The sequence below is a fragment of the Pan troglodytes genome, chromosome 7, assembly GCF_028858775.2.
Source record: "Pan troglodytes isolate AG18354 chromosome 7, NHGRI_mPanTro3-v2.0_pri, whole genome shotgun sequence".
Taxonomy (NCBI): domain Eukaryota; kingdom Metazoa; phylum Chordata; class Mammalia; order Primates; family Hominidae; genus Pan; species Pan troglodytes.
Window position 1 is genome coordinate 66,983,079 of NC_072405.2, and position 18,924 is coordinate 67,002,002.

Genomic DNA, 18,924 nt, shown 5'->3' on the forward strand with positions numbered 1-18,924 from the left:
ATTAGAAGACGGCTATTGGAGGTGCACTCAATAATCTGACTCAATCTTCCAGCAATCACAGTCAAACTCTTGTTTTCTTGATTAAAGAAAAAACAATGAAAAGAATTATTGGCCAGAGCGATCCATAGTTATTTTTGCTAATGTGAGCTGGACTCCATGAATTGCTCTTCAGACTCTAGTCACAGAACTGTTTTACTTAATTATAGTGCCAAGATATCATTTCTTTAATCTCTCCCCGCTCTAAGAAATCACTGTGTTGTAACAAAGGACAATCCCCAGGCAAGATCAAGTCTATGAAGCAGAGCAAATAATATTAGCATTCTACCATCCGCAGGCATCTCTTCATTTCTCAACAGCACATGTGCCCACACACACTTCGTAACTGGAGCCCTGTAGCTTAACTTGTGTGCTTTTTAATTAAACTGCTTTCTTCAAAATCCTAACTGGATTATCATTCCTAGATTTTTTTCCTTTTGCTAGATTACAAAGAAGAAAATTATTTGCTTTCATTTTTGTCTTAATGCCTAAAATAATCTTATTAGTAATCTGATAGATGAGTTTCAGATAAAATGAAGGGCACCCAGATAACCCCCCCACACACACATATGGCCCTAACGTATTGACTTTTGATTTGTATCTCCAATTCCCACTGCCCTTGTTACAGAGTTCTTCCTGGAGGCACAAAGAATGAATGTTTAAAAGTACATTGACCCCTAGTCAAAATAAATCCTAGAAAATGTGCTTTGTCAGGTCCACATGGTTTTCTAACCAAAAATGTCCTGTACTTCCCCACCATATTATTAACCACACATTATAGCAAAGTTTGTAAATTGTATGACTACCTCTGTGAGACTCTAAATTCCAGGACAGAAGGGGCTATGCCTGTCTTATCTCCATTTCCAAAACCTCACACATTTGGAACATAGATGCTGAGTAAATTATGCCCCAGGATAAATAAGGGTTTTACTAATTTGTATTGAAAGTATAATTCCAAATAAAGGACATATAAATATGTAAATCTATATACAAATAGAAATATATATGCCACTTTATATATATCATATATAACTTTGGATCACTCTGTCCAAAAATTCTTTCTCATTCTTTTCTCTTTAATCATCAAGGAATGAAGAGGAAGGTGTGGTGTTTTCCTCTGCCTACCATCTTTCATCGGGGAGCAAGGAGATTTCTCTTGCAAGCCTCTTTTATTTTGCCAATTGCACTTGTTAGTGGTATTGTTGATGGCAGGGATGGGGAAGGTATCACTGACATAGGGTTGCCAAATTTAGTAAGTAATATAAGATACCAGAATAAATTAGAATTTTACATAAACCACAAATAATTTTCAATATGTATGTCCCAAATATTAAATTTGGGCGTCCTATATTTCATCTGGCAATACTACCTCAAAAGCAGGGTAATTTCCATCCACATTTCCCAAGAAGGAAATTTCAAGTTGATTTTAGGATTCCTCAAGTTCCATGAGGTGAATATTGAAGATTTAAAAAAAAAAACTTCTCAGAATATTGTAGTTGATTACGTATGATGATTTCCCAGCTGTTCCAAAGATAAGAAGGCCACTCAGGGACCAGCATCCTCATTCTGTGGGTTGTTGATAGTAGCATAGTTTCCCAAATATTGACATAAAGGAAGCTCTGTTAATAAAATCTCTCAGGATGGATCAAATTACTTCCTACCCTAAGAGAGGTCTACACGGTCTTAGAGTGTTTTCACATAAGGTCTGTATTAGTCCATTCTCATGCGGCTATAAAGAACTACCAGAGACTAGGTAACTTATAAAGGAAAGAGGTTTAATTGACTCACAGTTTCACATTGCTGGCAAGGCCTCAGGAAACTTACAATCATGGCGGAAAGAAAAGGAGAAGTTGGCACCTTCTTCACAGGGTGGCAGGACAGAGTGAGTGCAAGCTGGGGAAATGCAAGACACTTATAAAACCATCAGATCTCCTAAGAACTCACTCACTATCATGAGAACAGCATGAGGGAAACTGCCCTCATGATTGGATTACCTCCACCTGGTCCTGCCCTTGACACATAGGAATTATGCAGATTCTAATTCAAGTTGAGGTTTTGGATGGGAACACAGCCAAACCATATCAAGGTCATAGAAAGAATGAGAGGTGGCTAGGCTAGTCTTCGCAAAACCTGGACTTCATTCCTGGCTCTACTAATGACATGGTGTGTAGACATGAGCAAGTCATTTCAAGATGTCCATGGCTCCAGGTGTTTCATCATTTGGTAGCTGATAACAATTCCAGCCTCTGCTAACTGAAAAGAATATTACAAGACTAATATGAAAACTCTGAAAAAAGAAAAATCTGGTAGAAAAACATTACATCACTAATTTATAAAATACCTATTTCACTGAAGGACTGAAAAGAACATAGAGCCCATATAAATATAAACTCTATTTTTCAATAAAATGATGCCTCATTTTCCTGGCATTCTTGGCATTCGGAGAGTGTTTCACATTAAGCCATGGCTTTACAGAAATATTTCTAAATCTTGCATCTCTGAGCATACTGAAAAAGTATATTTTTTTCATTTTCTTGATGATTCTAGGGCAACAATAAAATTATTGGTTATTGTGCTGTGCTACACAAGACTCGTTAATAAGAAAGTGAAAGGATGAAAATATTTTTATACTTTGGAGAGCTTCAAGAGCTATTGAGATACAGAGAATGACCATTTCACTAAATGGCCCTGGCTGTGGTGTTTTTACAGTACTCTGTGTCTCTGGCTGCTGTCATCACTCATTAGCTATCACAGGCCATCATTTCTCCTTGCTGCTGTTTCCCATCTTCTCCCTTACTTTACATACAATTTTGTTAGGAAAGGCATGCATTCTATTACAAATCAAGAGGAATGTGCCACCCAGAGGCATTTTTACTTCCTTCTGCATTGCCACTTACATTCCAAGTAGTTGAGATTGGCAATTTCTTGAGCGCTCTGTTATATGTCTTCAAGTAATCCCCAAGTCCTGTGTACATACAATGTATTTAATAAATATTGATATTTATTTAAAATATCGAATCGTTAATATACCTCCAGATACATTAAGAACTATTGTATTATTTTGCAAATCATATGTCTGTTATCAAAAGTAATGGAATTTTATGCCTTGCAGCTGCTAAACCATCCCAGGCAGCTGAATTATCATATTTTTTCATGGTGAGCACACCTGAATAAACATTTTGATGTTTCTGAAGTTGAGATATATGTTACAATAGACACGTGTATTTAATGTGATAATGTTCCTTTGATTTCAGAAAAGTGGCTATTAAAGATGCATTGGAGTGACATCAGCAAGATCATTGACTGCCTGATGCTCATCCCTCCCACAAAAAGGGACCAAAACAACATAAACAACTATATTTTCGCTGAAGTGACAGAGAAAGTAGGCTGAAGAGCACCAGGGGCATGGCAAAGTCCCTGCGGAGCACAGAAACCCAGGATAGCACCACAGAGAAGGTAGCAAGGCACCCTGTCTCTGCCACAATATTTCCCCCACCAAGATCTGCTAAGAGCCATGAGAGACTTCCTTTTATGGGAAAAGGTTAAGATGGACATCCCATTGGTCTCCATTACCACCACAGACACCTGCACCCGTTGCTAAGGGAGAGACGGTCACAGGCCCCAAATCCAGTCTGTAGAGTGTCTGTAGAGTTGCCTGGAGATAATGAGACCGTATTGCTCCAGAGTAGAAGCCCACATTATACACTACCCCACCCCTGTGGCCTAAGCTCCTACAGCACACTACCATCTTGAAGCTAGGCCTACTGCTAGAGTGCATCTTGCCCTGGGGATCAGTGGGCAACTGCCTCTCTCTGTTCCTAAGGCCCCACCATCATTCCACCACACTCACGTGGCTGCAGCACTGTGACCTTGACTACCTGAAGCCTAGGCTCAGCGGAATGGTCCAGACAGCAGCACTGAAACCCATGTGGCACCCACCCCCAAGAGAACCAGTGAACCTGCACAGTGGGGAAGCTGACACACAGCTGGCCAGTCAGTCATGCTCACACATGCCTATGCCAAACCTGATAGCCACTATAGGTGTGGCCCTTCCTTCTGGAGAGCCAGCTGCACAGCTCTCTGGCCCACCATGCCCACATATGCCCTACAGAGACCCCATCACACAGGTGGCCAGCCCACTATCCCCACATGCGCCCAGCCTAACAGCCAGCCCAGCGCCTCTGCCCCTAGCAAAACCATATCACCACCATCACAGACTCCTGAAATCTAGGCCACTGATGCAATTGCAGAGTCACTGATGAAAATTACAGCTAAAAACACTGAACAGAAGCCACATTATTGAGTCAATCCAGGACTGAAGCCAATGGACAGTTCCCAACTGACACTCTAGAATTCCTCTACAAGAAAAGGTATGAAAGCTACTCCATAAAATCTGAGGAGGTAGCTTTTCTACCAGATGTCAAGATATCAACATAGGAACATAAAAAACATGAAAAAGAAAGGAAATATGACCACCTCCAAAAGAACACAATAATTCTCCAGTAATAGAACTCAAAGAAAATGAAATACAAAATGCCAAAAAGTGAATCTAAAATAATCTTAAAGAAACTCAGTGAGATACAAGAAAATTCAGAAAAACTATGCAATGAAATCAGGAAAACAATTCAGGATCTGAATGAAAAGTTCAACAGAGGTAAATATTGTAAAAAATGATCAAACAAATTTTGGAGTTGAGGAATTCAATAATTAAAGTGCAAAATACAAAATACAATTGAGAGCTTCACCAAGAAACTCCATAAAGTAGAAGAAATAATTTCTGAACTTGAAGACAGATCTTTTGAAATAACTTAGTCAGAGGAGAAATTAAGAAATAAGAATAAAAACATAAAGAAAGCCTATGGAATTTATGTGACGCTATTAAGTGAACAAAAATCTGTGTTATAGGAATGTCAGCAGGAGAAGAGAGAGAGGAAAGCTTAGAAAACCTATTTAACAAAATAATAGATGAAAACTTCCCAAATCTTGAGAGAAATATGGAAATCCAGATCCAGAAAGCTCAAAAATTTCCAATTAGATTCAACCCAAAAAGTTCTTCTCTGAAGCACATTATAATCAAACTGTCAAAGACAAAGAGAGAATTCTAATAGTTAAAAGAGAAAAACTTCAAGTCATATATAAGGGAATCTCCATTAGATTACTAAGAGATTTCTTAACAGAAACTTTGCAGGCCAGGAGAGAATGTGATAATGTAGTCAAATGGACAGGGTTGGGGTGGGGTAGAGGGGGAGGGCAGGGAACCTGTCAGCCAAGAATACTATATCCAGCAAAACTGTACTTCAAAAATAAAGGAGAAATAAAGACCTTTCCAGACGAGCAAAAGCTGAAGGGATTTATCACCACTAGACTGGCCTTGCCGGAAGTGATTAAGGGAATGCTACAACTGTAAGCAAAAGGACAGTAATTACTATCATGAAAACACATGAAAGTATAAAACTCACCAGTAGAGGTAAATTAATAATCAAACTCAGAATCGCCCAGTGCTGTAATGGTGCTATGTAAATCTTTCAGTTCTCTAACATAAAAGTTAAAAGTATAAAACAATAGCAGCTACACTTACAGGCTAAGGAACACACAATAGATAAAGATATCAATTAAGTCAACAAACATACAAATTGTGGGGAAGAGAGAAGTCTAGAGTATTTTTAAGCAACAAAGTTAAGTTGTTATCAGCTTAAAAGGGTCTATTATAACTAAAGACTCTATCTGTTAGTCCTACAGTAACCACAAAGAAGGAGATTATAGCAGATATACAAACAAGAAAAAGAAAGGAATCAAAGCTTAACACCACAGAAAACCACTAAACCACAGGGTTAAACAGCAAGAGAGTAAGAAAGGGACAAAGGATCCACAAAACATTCAGAAAACAATAGTAAAATGGCAGACATAAGTCCTTACCTATAAATAATAACTGTGGATGTAATGGATTAAAGTCTCCAATTAACAGATGTCAAAAACAAGACATAACTAATGCTGCCTACAAGAGAATCACTTTATCATTAAAGACAACATAGACTGAAAGTGACAAGATAAAAAAAGACACTTTATGCAAACAGAAACCAAAAGTGAGCAGCAGTAGCCATATTAATATACATCAGAAGAAATAGACTTTAAGACAAAAACTGTACAAAAAAGACAAAAAGGTTACTATATAATAATAAAGAGATTAAGCAAATGAGAAGATATAACAAAAATGGATATGTACTCCAATAACAGAGCACCCAATATATAAAGCAAATATTTTTAGATCTATAGGGAGAGGCAGACTGCAATACAATAATATTAGAGAATTTCAATACCCCACTTTCAATGATACACACATCATCTAGACAGAAAATCTGCAAAGAAACACTAGACTCAAATTACACTATACAGCAAATGAACCTAAAAGACAATACAGAACATTCTATCCAAGAGCTACAGAACACACATTCTCCTCAACTGCACATGGGACACTCCCCAGAACAGATCATATATTAGGCCCCAAAATAAGTGTTAACAAATTTAAGAAAGCTGAGATCATATCAGATATCTTTTCTGACCACAATGGTATAAAACTAGAAATCAACAAGAAGAAAAATTTCAGAAACTACAAATACATGAAAATTAAACAGCATGCTCCTAAATAACCAATGAGTAAATAATACAGAAATTAAAAGAGAAGTTTTTAAATGCTTGAGACAAATGAGAATGGAAACACATCGTATTAAAGCCCATGAAACATAGGAAAAGCAGTTGTAGCAGGAAAGTTTATAGCAATAAATGCCTATATCAAGAAAAGAAGATTTTTGTTTGTTTGTTTGTTTTGAGACAGAGTCTCACCCTATCACCCAGGACGAATGGAGCACAGTGGTGCCATCTCAGCTCACTGCAACCTCCGCCTCCTGGGTTCAAGTAATTCTCCTGCCTCAGCCTCCCAAGTAGCTGGCATTACAGGCACATAATCTCCACCTTGCCTGGCTCATTTTTATATTTTTAGTAGAGACAAAGTTTCACCATGTTGGCCAGGCTGGTCTTTAATTCCTGACCTCAGGTGATCCACCCACCTCACCCTCACAAAGTGCTGGGATTACAGGCATGTGTCACCACATCCAGCCTAGAAGAAAGATTTCTAATAAACAATCTAATGATGCACCTCAAGGAACTAGAAAAACAAGAAGAAACAAAATCCAAAATTGGTAGAAGGAAGGAAATAGTAAAGCTCACAGCAGAAATAAATAAAATAAAGACTAGAAAAGCAACTCAAAGAATAAACAAAAGAGTGTGTTTTTAAAAAACATAAACAAAATCAATAAACCTTCAGGTAGACAAACTAAGAAAAAAGAGAAGACTCAAATAAATAAAATCATAGATGGAAAAGTAGACATTACAACTGATACCACAGAAAAACAAGAGATCATAAAAAACAATTAGGAGAAACTACATGCCAAGAAATTTGATAATCCAGAAAAAAAGGGGTCAATTTTTGGACACAGATTATCTACAAAGATTAAATTATTAAAAAATAGAAAACCTGAACAAACCAATAAGGGGTAAGAAAATGGAATCAATAATAATGTCTTCCATCAAAGAAAACCCCAAGACCTAAGGATTTCACTACTAAATTCTACCAAACATTTAAAGAAAAATAAATACCAATTCTTCTCAAACTATTCCAGAAAATTGTAGAGGAGGGTATATGTCCGAACTTATGTTACAAGGCCAGCATTACCCTGATGCTAAAACTGGACAAGGACATAAGAGAAAAAAAATACAGGCCAATATCCCCAATGAACATAGATTCAGAAATCCTCAACAAAATACTAGCAAACCAAATTGAACAGCACATTAAAAAGATCATTTGCTATGATTAAGCAGATTCATCCCAGGGATGCAAGGATGGCTCAACGTACAAAATCAATAAATGTTATACACCACACTAACAAAAAGAAAGACAAAAACTATATGATCATTTCAATAAATGCAGAAAAACATTTGAAAGATGTCAACATCTCTTTATGATAAAAACTCTCAACAAATTAGATATAGAAGCTACATGCCTTTACACATAAAGGCTATATATTACCCATCCAGAACCAACATCATTCTGAATGGGTAAAGCTGAAAGCTTTTTCCTCAAAGATCAGGAACAAGACAAGGATGTTCACTTTCACTACTTTTTTTTATTTTTATTTTTAGTTCTGGGATACATGGGCAGGATGTGCAGGTTTATAATATAGGTAGACATGTGCCGTAGTGGTTTGCTGCACCTATCAACCAATCACCTAGGTATTAGGCCTAGCATGCATTATCTATTTTTCCTTATACTCTCCCTCCCCTCACTCCACAGGCCCCAGTGTGTGCTGTTCCCCTCCCTCTGTCCATGTGTTCTCATTGTTCAGCTCCCACTTACAAGTGAGAACATGTGGTGTTTGGTTTCTGTTCTTGCATTAGTTTGCTAAGAATAATGGCTTCCAGCCTCATCCATGTCCCTGCAAAGGACATGATCTCATGCCTTCTTATGGCTGCATAGTATTCCAACGGTGTATATGTACCACATTTTCTTTATCCAGTCTGTCACTGATGGACATTGGAGTTGATTCCATGTCCTTGCTATTGCAAATAGTGCTGCAATGAACATATGCTTGCATGTATCTTTGTAATAGAATGATTTATATTCATTTGGATATATACCCAGTAATAAGATTGCTGGGTCAAATAGTATTTCTGGTTCTAGATCTTTGAGGAATTTCCACACCATCTTCCACAATGGTTGAACTAATTTACATTCCCACCAACAGTGTAAAAATATTCCTATTTCTTCACAACCTCGCCAGCATCTGTTTCTTGACTTTTTAATAATGGCCATTCTCACTGGCGTGAGATGGTATTTCATTGTGGTTTTGATTTGCATTTCTCTAATAATCAGTGATGTTGAGCTATTTTCCATATGTTTGTTGGCTGCATGAGTGTCTTCTTTTGAGAAGTGTCTGTTCATGTCTTTTGCTCACTTTTTAATGGGGTTATTTAATGGGGTTATTTTGCTCGCTTTGTAAATTTGTTTGGGTTCCTTATAGATTCTGGATATTACACCTTTGTTGGATGGATAGATTGCAAAGATTTTCTCCTACTCTGTAGCTTGCCTGTTCATTCTGATGATAGTTTCTTTTGTTGTGCAGAAGCTCTTTAGTTTAATTAAATCCCATTTTTCAATTTTTGCCTTTGTTGCAAAGGCAAAATCTTTGCCCATGCCTATGTCTTAAATGATATTGCCTGAATTTTCTTCTAGGTTTTTTATAGCTTGGGGTTCTACATTTAAGTCTTTAATTCATCTTAAGTTAGTTTTTGTCTAAGGTGCACTTTCACCACTTCTATTCAACACAGTACTTGAAATTCTAGCCAGAGTAATTAAGAGAAAAAAAAAGCCATCCAAATAGGAAAGGAAAAAGTCAAATTATCTGTTAACAGATGAAATGATCTTATATATAGAAAACCCAAAGACACTACCAAAGTACTGTTAGAACCAAGAAACAAATTTAGTAAAGTTGCAGGATACACAATCAATATGAACAGTCAATAGTGTTTCTACATGCTAATAATAAACTATTTGAAAAGAAGTCAAGAAAAAATATCATGTACTGCAAAAAAGATAATTAGGAATAACCTTAACCTAGGAGGTGAAAAAATCTCTACACTGAGAACTATAAAACATTGATGAAAGAAATTGAAGAGGATACAAATAAATGAAAAGATATCCTGTTTTCATGGATTGGAAGAATTAATAATGTTAAAATGTCCGTACTACCCAAAGTGATCCACAGATTTAATGCAATCCCCATCAAAATACCAATGATATTCTTCACCAAAATTAGAAAAAAAAATTCCAAAATTTATACAGAACCATAAAAGGCCCCAAATAGCCAAATAAGTCCTGAGGGGTTGTAGGGAGGGGGAACAAAGCTAGAAGTATCACACTACTAGACTTCAAAATATATTACAAGGCTATAGTAACAAAAACAGCATGGTGTAGGCATAAAAACAGACATGGACTGATGGAACAGATAAAGAGACTAGAAATAAATTCATACACACAATGTTAACTGACTTTTGACAAAGGTGCTAAGAACACGCAGTAGGGAAAAGACAGTCTCTTCAACAAATTGGTCTGGGAAAATTAAATATTCACATGAAGAAAAATTAGACTAGACAGTGGTGACCTCTCACAACATACAAAAAACAATTCAAAATAGATTAAAAACTGAAATGTAAAGCCTGAAATTACAAAACTACTAGAAGTAAATGTAGGGAAAAGGCTTCATGACATTGGACTCAGCAAGAATTTTTTAAATAAGACCTCAAAGCACAGGCAACCAAAGCAAAAATAGACAAATAGGCTTATGTCAAACTAAAAAGCTTTTTCACAGCAACAGAAACAAGAGAGTGAAAAAACAATCTACAGAATGGGAGAAAATATTTGCAAACTATACATCTGACAGGGACTAATAATATTAAGACTATATAAGAAACTAAATTCAATAGCAAAAACTCCAAATTTAAAAATGGGCAAAAGACTTCAACAGATGTTTCTCAAAAGAAAGCATACAAATGGCCAACAGGTATGCAACAAAATGATCAATATCACCGATCATCAGGGAAATACAAATCAAAACTACAGTGAGATGCTTCTTCACTCTAGTTAGAGTGGTTATTAACCAAAAAGACAAAAGAGACTAGGCATGGTGACTCATGCCTGTAACCCCATCACTTTTGGAGACTGAGGCATGAGGATCACTTGAGGTCAGGAGTTTGAGACCAGCCTAGGCAGCATGGCAAGACCCGCATCTCTACAAAACATTTTTAAAAACTAGCCAGGTGTGGTGGGGTGCACCTGCAGTCCAAGCTGCTTTTGAGGCTGAGGCAAGAGGATTGCTTAAGCCCAGGAGTTTAATTGCAGTGAGCCATGATCATGTCACACACTCCAGCCTGGGTGACAGAGTAAGACCCAGTCTCAAAAAAAAAAAAAAAAAAAAAAGACAAAGAAAACAAGTGTTGATGAGGATATCAATAAAAGGGAACACTTACACATTGTCGGTGGGAATGTAAAATAATACAGCCATTATTAAAAACATGGGGGTTTCTCAAATAGTTAAAAATAAAACTACTATCTGATTCAGCAATCCCACTACCGGGGATATATCTAACAGAAATGAAATCAATATGTCAAAGAAATATCCACACTCCCATGTTTCTTGCAGCATTATTCAAAATAGCCAAGATATGGAATCAAACTAAGTGTCTAATGATGGATGAATGAAGAAAGAAAATTTGACATATATACACAATCGAATACTATTGTGCCATAAAAATGAATAAAATCTTGTCATTTGCAACACGGGTGAGCCTATAGGACGTTATGTGAAGTGAAAGAAATCAGATGCAGAAAAATACCACATGATCTCACCCATATGTGGAATCTAAAAAATAGTTAATCTCATAAAAGTAGATAATAGAACAGTGATTACCAGAGATTTTAGAGAGGAGGAAAGGAGGAGGTTCATCAACAGTTACAAAGTTACAATCAGGTTAGGAGGAATAAGTTCTGGTGTTCTATTGCACAGTAGAGTGACTATGGTTTAACATTCAGGCATTGCAAAATAGCTAGAAGAGAGGTTTTTGAATGTTCCCATCACAAAGAAATGATAAATACATGAGGTGATAGATATACTAACTACCCTGATTTGATTATCATATAATATATGCATGTATCAAAACATCAAATTGTACCCCCTAAGTAGGTATAATCACAATCTCTGTTTAAAAAAAATGCCTCTTCAATTGATGAATTATTAAATGAAATAAGTAGGAACTTTCTATAGTTATTCCTCACAAAATTCAAAAAGGCTGAGAGTAGACACTGTGAGAAAAGAAGTAGTATTACAGATCTTACTAATATAGACTTTAATCATCATACTATCTTACCCCCAGGCCATTATCTCCTCCCACACTCCAAAAGTAAGTATAACATAGGTGTATAGCCATTTATTCCATTTATCCATTTTGGTATATAGTTTTCCATTTCATAGATATAATTTAAAATATCTGTTAATATACTGCATGTGTTTTTATATTATAGAATATAACAATATTTTTGTGTAATTTGCTTGTATGACTCCATATTATGTTTTAAGAACTATCCAATACATGTAGGAACAGTTACATAGTGATATATGACACAACAGTTTATCTCTTTTAACTGTGGTATGATCTTATTACAACTTATCATATAATTTATTCCTTCCTTTATTGATGACTATTTAGTTTGTTTGCAAATTTTTGTTGTCATAAACAATCTTAAGTGAATATGCTTGTTCACGTGTCTTGTAATTTTGTGCCAGAAAATCTCACAGTACTGTGCTGGACCTGACTCTGATGACTCTTGAAAAGCGATGGTGCAGATAATCTTTCTTATCGGCCTTCAGTGACATTATATAACTAGAATATGACCACGATGGGAGCATTTCCACAGTAGAAAAGGGCAAACCTACAAATTAAGTACCCCCTAACCCTGCACTGGAAATTCAGCTGTTACACATTTACCCACACACACTGGGTGTATATTGCCTGAAATAGAATTGGTACTATTAGAGTGTGGTCATTTTCATTTTTCTGGATGCCTCCTAATTTGCTGTACCACCGTCTACTCCCACTCAACAGTATATGAAAGCAGTGCCTCTAAAACATCTTTAGGCCTTTAAAAGGCTTGATATTGCCCAACCTATTAATTTATGCCTATATATGAGAAAGATAAAAAGTGGCATCTCATCAGTGGTTCATTTGCATTTTCCCACTAGCCAGTGAAGTTAAGCATATTTTCATTCGCATAGTAAACTTGAATTTCCTTGCCTTCAAATTGTGTTGTTCATTTTTAAATCAGCCAGTCTTTTTTATTGAATTGTAGGAGTTCTTTACATAGTCTGGAAAATTAGTCTTTGTTTGGTATGCAATTTACAAATATCTTTTGTCAATCTGTTGCTTGTCTTTTAACCTTGCTCATGGTGTTTGCCATGTACTAACCGTGTGACCTTAAGAAAGTTACTTAACATCTATGAATCTCATATTTTTCATCTGTAAAACTGGAATAATGGTAACCACCACGTTGGCTTGCTGGAAATAAATGAATTGATACATGTAAACCAGTGCCTAGTAATTACTATTATTAATTATCACTTCACTGCTCTACAGAAGTTTTTGGTTTTGACGTAGTTTTTTGTTTGTTTGTTTGTTTCTCTATGGTTGTTTAAGCATTTTTCAAATCCAAGAGGTGAAGGAATAGACTATTCTATCTTCTTGTAGTTTTAGAATTTTTCAGATTTAGATCATTTACACATTTTACACTGCTTTTTCCTTCCCTTTATCCTGAGCACCTAGCCAGAACTTCTGAAGCCAGTAGGTGCTCAATAAATGCTTACAGAAGGAGGAATGGTAGGGAGAAGGGATTAGCACTAATTTCCCAGAAGTGGTTCTGCTGAGAAACTCAACGGGGAGAGAGACAAACAGAGAGCTAGTGGGATAAATCGCTATGAACTACACTTATGACCTGCTAACATGGAAATCCCTTATTCTCTTGTCATACTTATGTCAAGTCTTACAAAAGATTAATAATTGATGACTCCCAAAACAAGCAAGAGCAGGTGATATCTTCCTTGCAATGTTTTATAGACAATAATGAACTCTTGTTTTATTTCCTTCCCACACAGTATCTGTGTAGTTCTTAGACTTTAAACTATCTCCCCCTGAAACATATTTTTTTCCCACAAATTCTTGGGATTCTTAGGGGAAATCCAATTAGAATTTAGAGTTGAAAAGTAGGATAGGAGAACACACAAATGAGCCTCAGGCCTCTGCTCTTCCCATTCCCGAACCAGATCTCTACCTGAAGGTCCATGGTCTATATGGGTGAGCCAAAGAACTAGCACACAAAATCCTCACATCAAGTAGCATCTATTCCAAGTAGAATCTGCAGACTGAAGAGATAATAGTACCATTACTAGCAGTCAGGGAGTCCTCATACTCAAGAAGTTTGGGGACCCCCAAACTGCATGATAGACAACAACAAAAAATAGATTTCCAAACATTTACCTAGAGGCCAAAATTTCAAATTCACGACAAGCTGGAACACCAAAAATTGATTTTGGCTTATTGACCTCTTCTATTTGCCTTTAGTCCACTCATCAACGAATTGTTATTGCAATGTTAAACTCCTTGAGATTAGAAATTTTTATTAGTTTTCTAATAAAATTTATTGTCTCTATTCCTTTTTCCTGTTGTCATATGTGATGCAATACACGTTTCTAATGTTCAGTCTACCACATTGTTCCAAACTAACATGACCTGACTTATAGGTCATTTAGGACCTGACTTAACTACAAATCATTAGCCTTTTTTAAAAAAAATAGAGGCTTGGCACAGTGGCTCACGCCTGCAATACCAACACTTTGGGAGGCTGAGGTGGGCTGATTGCCTGAGCTCAGGAGTTCGAGACCAGCCTGGGCAACACGGTGAAACCCTGGCTCAACTAAAATACAAAAAATTAGCTGGGCATGGCAGCATGAGTCTGTATTCCCAGCTATTTGGGAGGCTGAGGCAGTAGAATTGCTTGAACCTGGGAGGGGGAAGTTGCAGTGAGCCGAGGTCATGCCACTGCACTCCAGCCTGGGCAACAGAGTGAGACTCTGTCTTAAAAAAAAAAAAAAAAAAAAAAGGTGTGGATCAGAGGGAGGAGCCAAGATGGCCAAATAGGAACAGCTCCGATCTACAGCTCCCAGCGTGAGCGACGAAGAAGACAGGTGATTTCTGCATTCCCATCTGAGGTACCGGGTTCATCTCACTAGGGAGCGCCAGACAGTGGGTGCAGGTCAGTGGGTGCGCCCACCGTGCATGAGCTGAGGAAGGGCAAGGCATTGCCTCACTCGGGAAGCGCAAGGGGTCAGGGAGTTCCCTTTCCGAGTCAAAGAAAGGGGTGACCGACAGCACCTGGAAAATCGGGTCACTCCCACCCGAATACCGCGCTTTTCCGACGGGCTTAAAAAACGGCGCACCAGGAGATTATATCCCACACATGGCTCGGAGGCCCCTACGCCCACGGAGTCTCGCTGATTGCTAGCACAGCAGTCTGAGATCAAACTGCAAGGTGGCAGTGAGGCTGGGGGAGGGGCGCCCGCCATTGCCCAGGCTTGCTTAGGTAAACAAAGCAGCTGGGAAGCTCGAACTGGGTGGAGCCCACCACAGCTCAAGGAGGCCTGCCTGCCTCTGTAGGCTCCACCTCTGGGGGCAGGGCACAGACAAACAAAAAGACAGCAGTAACCTCTGCAGACTTAAATGTCCCTGTCTGACAGCTTTGAAGAGAGCAGCAGTTCTCCCAGCATGCAGCTGGAGATCTGAGAATGGGCAGACTGCCTCCTCAAGTGGGTCCCTGACCCCTGACCCCCGAGCAGCCAGCTGGGAGGCACCCCCCAGCAGGGGCAGACTGACACCTCACACGGCCGGGTACTCCAACAGACCTGCAGCTGAGGGTCCTGTCTGTAAGAAGGAAAACTAACAAACAGAAAGGACATCCACACCAAAAACCCATCTGTACATCACCGTCATCAAAGACCAAAAGTAGATAAAACCACAAAGACAGGGAAAAACCAGAGCAGAAAAACTGGAAACTCTAAAAAGCAGAGCACCTCTCCTCCTCCAAAGGAACGCAGTTCCTCACCAGCAATGGAGCAAAGCTGGACAGAGAATGACTTTGACGAGCTGAGAGAAGAAGGCTTCAGACGATCAAATTACTCCAAGCTACAGGAGGGAATTCAAACCAAAGGCAAAGAAGTTGAAAACTTTGAAAAAAGTTTAGAAGAATGTATAACTAGAGTAACCAATACAGAGAAGTGCTTAAAGGAGCTCATGGAGCTGAAAACCAAGGCTCGAGAACTATGTGAAGAATGCAGAAGCCTCAGGAGCCGATGTGATCAACTGGAAGAAAGGGTATCAGCGATGGAAGACGAAGCGAATGAAATGAAGCGAGAAGGGAAGTTTAGAGAAAAAAGAATAAACAGAAACGAGCAAAGCTTCCAAGAAATATGGGACTATGTGAAAAGACCAAATCTACGTCTGATTGGTGTACCTGAAAGTGACGGGGAAAATGGAACCAAGTTGGAAAACACTCTGCAGGATATTATCCAGGAGAACTTCCCCAATCTAGCAAGGCAGGCCAACATTCAGATCAGGAAATACAGAGAACGCCACAAAGATACTCCTCGAGAAGAGCAACTCCAAGACACATAATTGTCAGATTCACCAAAGTTGAAATGAAGGAAAAAATGTTAAGGGCAGCCAGAGAGAAAGGTCAGGTTACCCACAAAGGGAAGCCCATCAGACTAACAGCGGATCTCTCAGCAGAAACTCTACAAGCCAGAAGAGAGTGGGGGACAATATTCAACAGTCTTAAAGAAAAGAATTTTCAATCCAGAATTTCATATCCAGCCAAACTAAGCTTCATAAGTGAAGGAGAAATAAAATACTTTACAGACAAGCAAATGCTGAGAGATTTTGTCACCACCAGGCCTGCCCTAAAAGAGCTCCTGAAGGAAGCGCTAAACATGGAAAGGAACAACCGGTAACAGCCGCTGCAAAATCATGCCAAAATGTAAAGACCATCGAGACTAGGAAGAAACTGCATCAACGAACGAGCAAAATAACCAGCTAACATCATAATGACAGGATCAAATTCACACATAACAATATTAACTTTAAATGTAAATGGACTAAATGCTCCAATTAAAAGACACAGACTGGCAAATTGGATAGAGTCAAGACCCATCAGTGTGCTGTATTCAGGAAACCCATCTCATGTGCAGAGACACACATAGGCTCAAAATAAAAGGATGGAGGAAGATCTACCAAGCAAATGGAAAACAAAAAAAGGCAGGGGTTGCAATCCTAGTCTCTGATAAAACAGACTTTAAACCAACAAAGATCAAAAGAGACAAAAAAGGCCATTACATAATGGTAAAGGGATCAATTCAACAAGAAGAGCTAACTATCCTAAATATATATGCACCTAATACAGGAGCACCCAGATTCATAAAGCAACTCCTGAGTGACCTACAAAGAGACTTAGACTCCCACACATTAATAATGGGAGACTTTAACACACCACTGTCAACATTAGACAGATCAACGAGACAGAAAGTCAACAAGGATACCCAGGAATTGAACTCAGCTCTGCACCAAGCGGACCTAATAGACATCTACAGAACTCTCCACCCCAAATCAACAGAATATACATTTTTTTCAGCACCACACAACATCTATTCCACAATTGACCACATACTTGGAAGTAAAGCTCTCCTCAGCAAATGTAAAAGAACAGAAATTATAACAAACTATTGCTCAGACCACAGTGCAATCAAACTAGAACTCAGGATTAAGAATCTCATTCAAAACCGCTCAACTACATGGAAACTAAACAAGCTGCTCCTGAATGACTACTGGGTACATAACAAAATGAAGGCAGAAATAAAGATGTTCTTTGAAACCAACGAGAACAAAGACACAACATACCAGAATCTCTGGGACGCATTCAAAGCAGTGTGTAGAGGGAAATTTACAGCACTAAATGCCCACAAGAGAAAGCAGGAAAGATCCAAAATTGGCACCCTAACATCACAATTAAAAGAACTAGAAAAGCAAGAGCAAACACACTCAAAAGCTACCAGAAGGCAAGAAATAACTAAAATCAGAGCAGAACTGAAGGAAATGGAGACACAAAAAAAACTTCAAAAAATTAATGAATCCAGAAGCTGGTTTTTCGAAAGGATCAACAAAATTGATAGACCGCTAGCAAGACTAATAAAGAAAAAAAGAGAGAAGAATCAAATAGACACAATAAAAAATGATAAAGGGGATATCACCACCGATCCCACAGAAATACAAACTACCATCAGAGAATACTACAAACACCTCCATGAAAATAACTAGATAATCTAGAAGAAATGGATAAATTCCTCGACACACACACTCTCCCAAGACTAAACCAGGGATAAGTTGAATCTCTGAATAGACCACTAACAGGAGCTGAAATTGTGGCAATAATCAATAGTTTACCAACCAAAAAGAGTCCAGGAGCAGATGGATTCACAGCCGAATTCTACCAGAGGTACAAGGAGGAACTGGTACCATTCCTTCTGAAACTATTCCAATCAATAGAAAAAGAGGGAATCCTCCCTAACTCATTTTATGAGGCTAGCATCTTCCTGATACCAAAGCCGGGCAGAGACACAACCGAAAAAGAGAATTTTAGACCGATATCCTTGATGAACATTGATGCAAAAATCCTCAATAAAATACTGGCAAACCGAATCCAGCAGCACATCAAAAAGCTTATCCATCATGATCAAGTGGGCTTCATCCCTGGGATGCAAGTCTGGTTCAATATACACAAATCAATAAATGTAATCCAGCATATAAACAGAACCAAAGACAAAAACCACACGATTATCTCAATAGATGCAGAAAAGGCCTTTGACAAAATTCAACAACCCTTCATGCTAAAAACTCTCAATAAATTAGGTATTGATGGGATGTATCTCAAAATAATAAGAGCTATCTATGACAAACCCGCAGCCAATATCATACTGAATGGGCAAAAACTGGAAGCATTCCCTTTGAAAACTAGCACAAGACAGGGATGCCCTCTCTCACCACTCCTATTCAACATAGTGTTGGAAGTTCTGGCCAGGGCAATTAGGCAGGAGAAGGAAATAAAGGGTATTCAATCAGGAAAAGAGGAAGTCAAATTGTCCCTTTTTGCAGATGATATGATTGTTTATCTAGAAAACCCCATTG